Here is a 7,015-nt window from a genome sequence, read left to right on the forward strand (position 1 = left end):
AGTCACCATCTGGGTATAATTGCAAATTATATTGTTCTTAGCAGCAAAGTGTTAGAAATGAGCAGTTTTTTCCTATCTCAGATCAAGGAAAGAAAAAAAAACTCCCCAGCAGGATCAAGAAATTAAAAAAAAAAATAGTGGACAAAATGAGTCATGCTGGGCTTGAGTCCAAGACCAATATTGTAGGATCAGTTATTATCTCAATCTATTTGGGGAGACATGGCCAAAAAGAGATGGGTTACAAAGGCAGAAGAGATTTGAGGTTAAGGATCAGTAAGACTTTGTGTGGGAAACTGTCCCTCACATGCTGGAAGAGGCAGAGGCAAGAGAACTGGCAGATTGGGAATGTTCAAACATGTTAAGTACATAGGTTATACAAGGGTTCTTTTGAAAAAAAAAAGCATTAACATATTGCTTGAAAAATATGTAACTCATCTATTTTAAGGCAGACTTTACTAGTCTTTGGTAAATTTACAACCATTAAACACAGACTAATTTTAGACCATTTCCATCAACCACAAAGGATGACTGGTGCCTAATTACAGTTAATTCCTGACTCCAACTCAGCCCTAAGAAATCACTAGTCTGCTTTCTGTCTCTAGAGAGTTTCTTGTTATGGAAAAACTGGATATGAACGGGATTCTAGAAAATGTGCTCTTATTTGCCAGGCTACTCTTCATCTCATAGCATGTATTTGAAGTTCACTTGAGTTGTATTAGGTATCAATACATCACTCTTTTAAATAGCAGAACAAAGTTGTCTGGCTAGATGCACATTGTTTACCCAGTCTCTGTAAGCAAAAAGCATTTCAGTGGTTTCCACTTCCTGGCTGTTATGATTAATGCTAGTATAGTAACCTGTATTTTTGCAACTGTTGGTGAAATTTTTAGCAGTGGAATTGCTAGGGCATAGAACAAATTCATGTTAAGAAATTTTGACAGTGATATTCCAAGAGACATGGGCATTTTTTAATTTATAAAATGGAAATGTAACAAGACTATAGGATGAGAGGAGTACAATTCCACACACAATTCCCACCACCAGAACTCCATATCTCATCCCCTCCCTTGATAGATTTCCTATTCTTTATCTCTCTGAAAGTATGGATCCAGAATCACTATGGAATACAGAAGGTGGAAGATCTGGCTTCTGTAATTGCTTCCCCACTGAATATGGGCATTGGCAGGTTGATGCATACTCCCAACCTGTCTCTCTCTTTCCCTTGTGGGGCAGAATTCTGGGAGGCAGGGCCCAGGATACATTGGTAGGGTCGTCTGCCCAGGGATGTCAAGTTGGCATCATGGTAGCATCTGGAGCCTGGTGGCTGAAAAAGAGTTAAGATATAAAGCAGAACAAATTTTTAACTAATCATGAACCTAAAAGCAAGAATATTACAGATGAAGATTTGTGACTCCATTTTAGAAAAAGCTAGTAGGCCTATTTTAGGTATATTCTAGAGGGCTTTACTAGTTTTTGCCTAAGCCTGACATCTAATATGCAGGTGGACCCAGGCTATTGTATGGGGAGATGGTGTCACAGTTGGAAAAAGGACTAGAAAACTGGATCAGGGAAGAGAGTAGCTCCCAAATATACAAATATTGTTAACAGTAAACACCACCGGTTTGATCTGGAGCCCATATTCAGCACAGGAGCCTAGGTAACCTCTGCATCCCAGTAGGTCTGAGCTCATATTCTGTGGCACAGCTAGGAACATTCCAGGCTGCACTAATTTCAGGACCCATCTTCCTCAAACGGTAGGTAGAGTATGTTGTCCTACCTCCCTTCAGAGAATGGAACAGTCTCTACAATTGTTGAACCACATTGAGGGCAAGGTCCTATAGGGGCCCACATTGTTAATATGTTCCTAAAAATGACTTTTTCTTTGATATATTAAATCTCCTTAAAGCTTAGACCAGTGCTCGCTTCGGCAGCACATATACTAAAATTGGAACGATACAGAGAAGATTAGCATGGCCCCTGCGCAAGGATGACACGCAAATTCGTGAAGCGTTCCATATTTAAAAAAAAAAAAAAAAAAAAAAAAAAAAAAAAAAAAAAAGCTTAGACCAGGGAGAACTGAAGCAACTGGTGGTGTTACTTTATAAGATACAGCTATATGTAAATAGCATAAAAGGACACAAATTATTGCAAGGTCTGGTATGATCCAGCAAATCCTAACAATGGGATTTTCAAAGTTAACCCAATTGGAAAATAAAGTGGTTACAGCAATAACTATCTATTGACTTCTTAAACCCTAAGGCAGCAGGAACCTTCCCCTTTCTCTACAAAGCCCATATTTCTCCCAGTCCTGGAACCTCTAGGGTGGGGTTCACTTTCCTGCATGTTTCTCTCTAGTCATACCCACTTATACTGCATCTTCTGATCTCAACCTATTCAACACAACCAGTACCACATGGGCATGTTTCACTTTGGACTGTGTCCAGAGATGTCAGGCATGGAATGCCAACCCTTCAGCCTCATTACTCGGGTGAGACCTTTCCTAGATCATAGGACTTCTTAATTCCATTTCATATGATGCACTTCTTAACACAACCTCAAAATCTAGATATAGAACAGGCCCATGAGATAGGGCAGATGTACATACATGTATCCATAATTTAGGGCAAAATATATATCTGTAAGAAAAAGTGAAGAATAGTTTGCAGTGAGTCAATAAACGCAGCAAGAAAGACCTAAAGAGACACCATAGTTAGATCTTACTTAGATTTCATCACCTACCTCCTATAACACTTCCCTCAATCACTCCAAAGCTAACCTTGTCAAAGTAAGGACTACAAAAGATTAATAAGGGCACAAGACCAGAATACTTTATTGATGACTCTTTAGTCACTACCAGGCCACCCAATCACCTGGGGCCATTGTCAGGGAGTCCTGGGATTCCCACATAGACATGATGGGCCTAGACCTCTAACAGATCCTTCTCTCCACTGTCACTGGTCATCTCCATCAAGAACAACATAATGGACCCCTTTGTGTGCCCCTACAGGATATGAGCATTTTAAAGTCTCACCAGGAATATATTAGAGTTCTAACTCTCCATGTCCTTGTCAGCACACATCTTTTCCCAGGTCATTCAATCAAACATGAAAGTATTCTGCAGGTATGATTACAATTACTAATTAATTAATCAGTTGACATTTAATTAATCAAAAGGTCATTCTGGGTGGATCTCATCTAAGTAGTTGGAAACCTTTGAATATCCATTGCATTTATTACATATGAAGATAGAATTGCGTGTATGTGCACAAGAAAGAGAGGAGTAGATAGAAGAGAAGCCATAGCACAACTCCTGCACATGTGTTACAGAGACTCAAACCTGAAGCCTCAAGCATGCAAGTCTGATGCTCTCTCAGCTGAGCTATTTCCCCAGCCTAAAAGCTTTTTTTTTCTTTAATGAGAGGAATACAGAGAGAAAGATATACAGAGATGAAGGGAATATTGCTGAGGCCTGACCCCCTACCCACACAGAAAGAACTTACCTCACTCTAACAGACTGAAGGAGACATGCAAAAGATCTCCCACCCTCACAGGAAAAAAAAAAGTATCTTGCACCCACCTGTATCAGAAATATCTAAGAGATTTCCTGGAGGCCAGTCTTCCCAGGCAACCAGAAATATCTTTGAATGCATCACAGATCCAAACAAGGACCACCAATCAGTCTTCCCATACCACCAGAAATAGCCTTGAACCAAGACCCTATATAAGGCCCACGAGCCTGTCCCAGAGCTGGCTCTCAAGCTCCCCCCATCTGGTCTCTCATGCTTCCCTGGACAGGGCTCTCACTCTCCCCTGGCTAGTATATTAAAGCTTTTTTCTCCATCTGCTCACCTGACTCTACTTATCTCATCTGTTTCTCCCATTTCTAACAACAGAGACCAGAGCACTACTCTGCTCTAGCTTATAGTAGTGCCGGGAACTGAACCTAGGACCTCAGAACCTCAGGCATGAGAGTCTTTTACTGAACCATGTCCTATCTTCCCAGCCCATCTGAAAGCTTTTTTTGTTTGTTTTTGAATGGAGATGGTTAGATCATCTGTGTATTGAGACCTCCCCACCTGCTTGCTGATTGCTCATCGGTTGATTTACCTCATTTCTGTGAAGTGGCAGCTGGTCTTACAATTTCTTCAGCTTGTGTTAGAACCCAGACTTGGTTTTATGTGGATAACTGACAATGTGTGCTTGAAAAGAAAGTGTATCCTGCAACTGTCAGGTGACATTTTCTGTCAACATCAGTTATGGCAAGTCTCTTCATGGCACTGCACAAGCTACCTGGGCCCCTGTTAGTGTTGTATCCAGTTGTTGTAACCTTTATTGAGTGAGGAATACAAGAGTCAATGCTTAACTACTTATCTTTCCCTTGAATTCTGGAAAATTCATTCTATTTTGGTGTTTTGTTAGTAAGTTCATATATATTTGTCCTTCTGAATGTCTTTTCCTTTAGGAGATAGTCAAATGACTGTCTAACAATATATTCATCTTAACATGTATTTTGTTTGATGTCATTATCTTACTGTCACTGGTTATAACCAGTGAAAATGGAAAAATATAACTTTTTCCATATTTGTACTTTTATCCTGTTTGTAACTTTTTGTGTGTTTATTAATAATTTATCCATTTATTTATCAATATATTTATCTCATATGACCTTTACATATTAGGAGAACCTCATATAACCACCAATGAATAAATTAATAAATGAATAATTAACTCAACATATAAAATTGGCATGAATCATATGTAAACATTAAATCCACAGATTATGAGAACCAGTTCTGAAAAAAAAAACTTAATGGATGTAAATGTCATTAAAAAAACTTAGGAATCACACCTGACATATGAGTGATTATATTTTATTTTTAGGATCAGGTCTCCCTCATACATTTTTAGAGATGATAAAGTTCCTTTTATATGATAGTTAAAGATGATAAGCGGGGACAGGAATGAGGTTTGGAATGTAATTATTATTAACTTTCTTTAAAAAAATTTAACCCCGCTAATTTTTATTACTGAAGGTGGGTAAAAAGAGGCCACTGATGGGGTGGCATAATGCAAAGGCTACACACACACAAATACCCTGCTATCTTTCTTGCCAAGCTTCTCAACTTGGGCTGATTTCCAACAGCTTGAAAAGATTCCTCCATCTTGTCCAGTGTAACAGCTTCCTTTGGGCAATAAGGTGGGCCCCATTCAGACCTTCCAGAAGTCTGGTCCCCAGACAATCATTCAGTGAGGCAGTGTGGCAGGAAGAGTATCCAGTGTGAAACTGTGTCCTAGAGATTTCATCAGCAAAGGAAGACATTTATCCTCAAAAGATTCATAGGGTTTTACAGGACTATTAAGATTATGGGGTATAGGTTTCTCTCCTCTCCTGGGTCAACTAGGAATACCAAAGAAGAACACCTGTGAATGCAAGAGGATGGGACTGATACTACTTCAGGAACCCACCAAATCACCAGAGAGTGTAAACACCTGTGGCTCATGGACAGAAAGGAGCCTAGGGAGAGATTAAGTGGCTGCTAACAGTCTGGCAGTTGAGACACCACCTCCTGGATGTTTTACCAACAAAAAGACAGCTGAAGGGAGAAGAGGACTCCCCTGAGACTCACCAAATGCAACTGTGAGTCTCCATTGCTAGTGCCGTCAGAATCTGGAACAGTGGAAGGGAAACCTTGTGCTGACACCAGAGGACAGAGAAATAACCAGGAAACTCAGGAGATCCATACCTCAGTGGCCTAGCTGTGGAGCTGTGAAAGTCTCTTTGCATAACCACTGGATTATTACTGCCACACCCTGCTTTATCTCTTGGTCAGGAGTCAGTGATCAAGCTAAGAACCATACTTATAGCTTAAAATCCCTCAGGCTCCCATTATCTACAGGGAAGAAAAAGAACAAAAGAGACTTTTAAGCCACTGAGCTCCAACTCAGGGATTAAAATACTATTGAAACAACTGTTAACTTTCACAACTGTGAGTCCTTTAATTACCTTACTTAGACACAAGTCAATCCAGGCAACAGTGATCAGTAATTTTAAAAGTACTGAGAGAAGGACCTCATAACATACTATATAAAATGCTTAAACCAATAAGAAGAAATATTGGAGAAATGAACCAGGACAAGGGTCCCAGCTAAAAGCCCCCCAAAGGGTGAAGCACAAAATAATGAGGTCAACATCCAAACATTAGCTAAGGAAATAATCACAGGAGTGAGTAAAGAGTTTGAAAGAATTGTCATCAGAAATGCAGAAACAACAAACGAGACCCTAGAAGAAAACACTAACTTTCTCAAGGTTATTAGAGAGCTGAAAGCTGAAATAGCTGACCTAAGAACACAACTAGCTGAACAAGCTAAAACAGTATCAGAACAGGGTAACAAAATAGATGAACTCCAGAAAACAGTAGAGGGCAGAGAAAATAGAATCAATGAGACCGAAGACAGAATTATCAAGATCGAGGACGAATTAGAGACAACTAAAAAATAGATCTCAAAAAGAGATTCTGAAAACAACAACACAGACCTATGGGATGACCTCAAAAGAAATAATATACTCATTATTGGCTTACCAGAGGAAGAAAGAGAGGGAGGGAAAGAAAGCATTCTTCAGGCCATAATAGCTTAAAACTTCTCTAGACAACATCAAAGACATAAAGGTTCAAGAAGCCCAGAGGGTCCCAAACAGAATTAACCCAGACTTAAAGACACCAAGACACATCCTATTTAGAATAAACAAGAATAAGGATAAAGAAAGGATCCTGAAGGCTACAGAGAAAAAACAAAGAGTCACCTACAGAGGAAAACCTATAAGATTAGCAGCAGACTGCTCCACACAAACACTACAGGCCTGAAGAGAATGGCAAGATATCTATCGAGTGCTCAATGAGAAAGGCTTTCAACCAAGAATACTGTATCCTGCTAGACTGTCATTCAGACTAGATGGAGGCATCAAAACAACAAGCAACAGTTTAAAGAATCAACTGTCACCAAGCCTGCCCTGAAA

General features: G+C 39.6%; 1 non-coding gene across 1 annotated transcript; it reads left to right on the forward strand.

Moving 5' to 3' along the window:
* The first annotated feature begins 1,915 nt into the window (after positions 1 to 1,915).
* LOC132532879 (U6 spliceosomal RNA) lies at positions 1,916 to 2,022 on the forward strand. Its single transcript, XR_009544802.1, has one exon. It is a non-coding gene; the product is annotated as a U6 spliceosomal RNA (small nuclear RNA).
* The last annotated feature ends 4,993 nt before the right edge of the window (positions 2,023 to 7,015 follow it).

This window comes from Erinaceus europaeus, chromosome 14 (genome assembly GCF_950295315.1).
Source record: "Erinaceus europaeus chromosome 14, mEriEur2.1, whole genome shotgun sequence".
NCBI lineage: Eukaryota > Metazoa > Chordata > Mammalia > Eulipotyphla > Erinaceidae > Erinaceus > Erinaceus europaeus.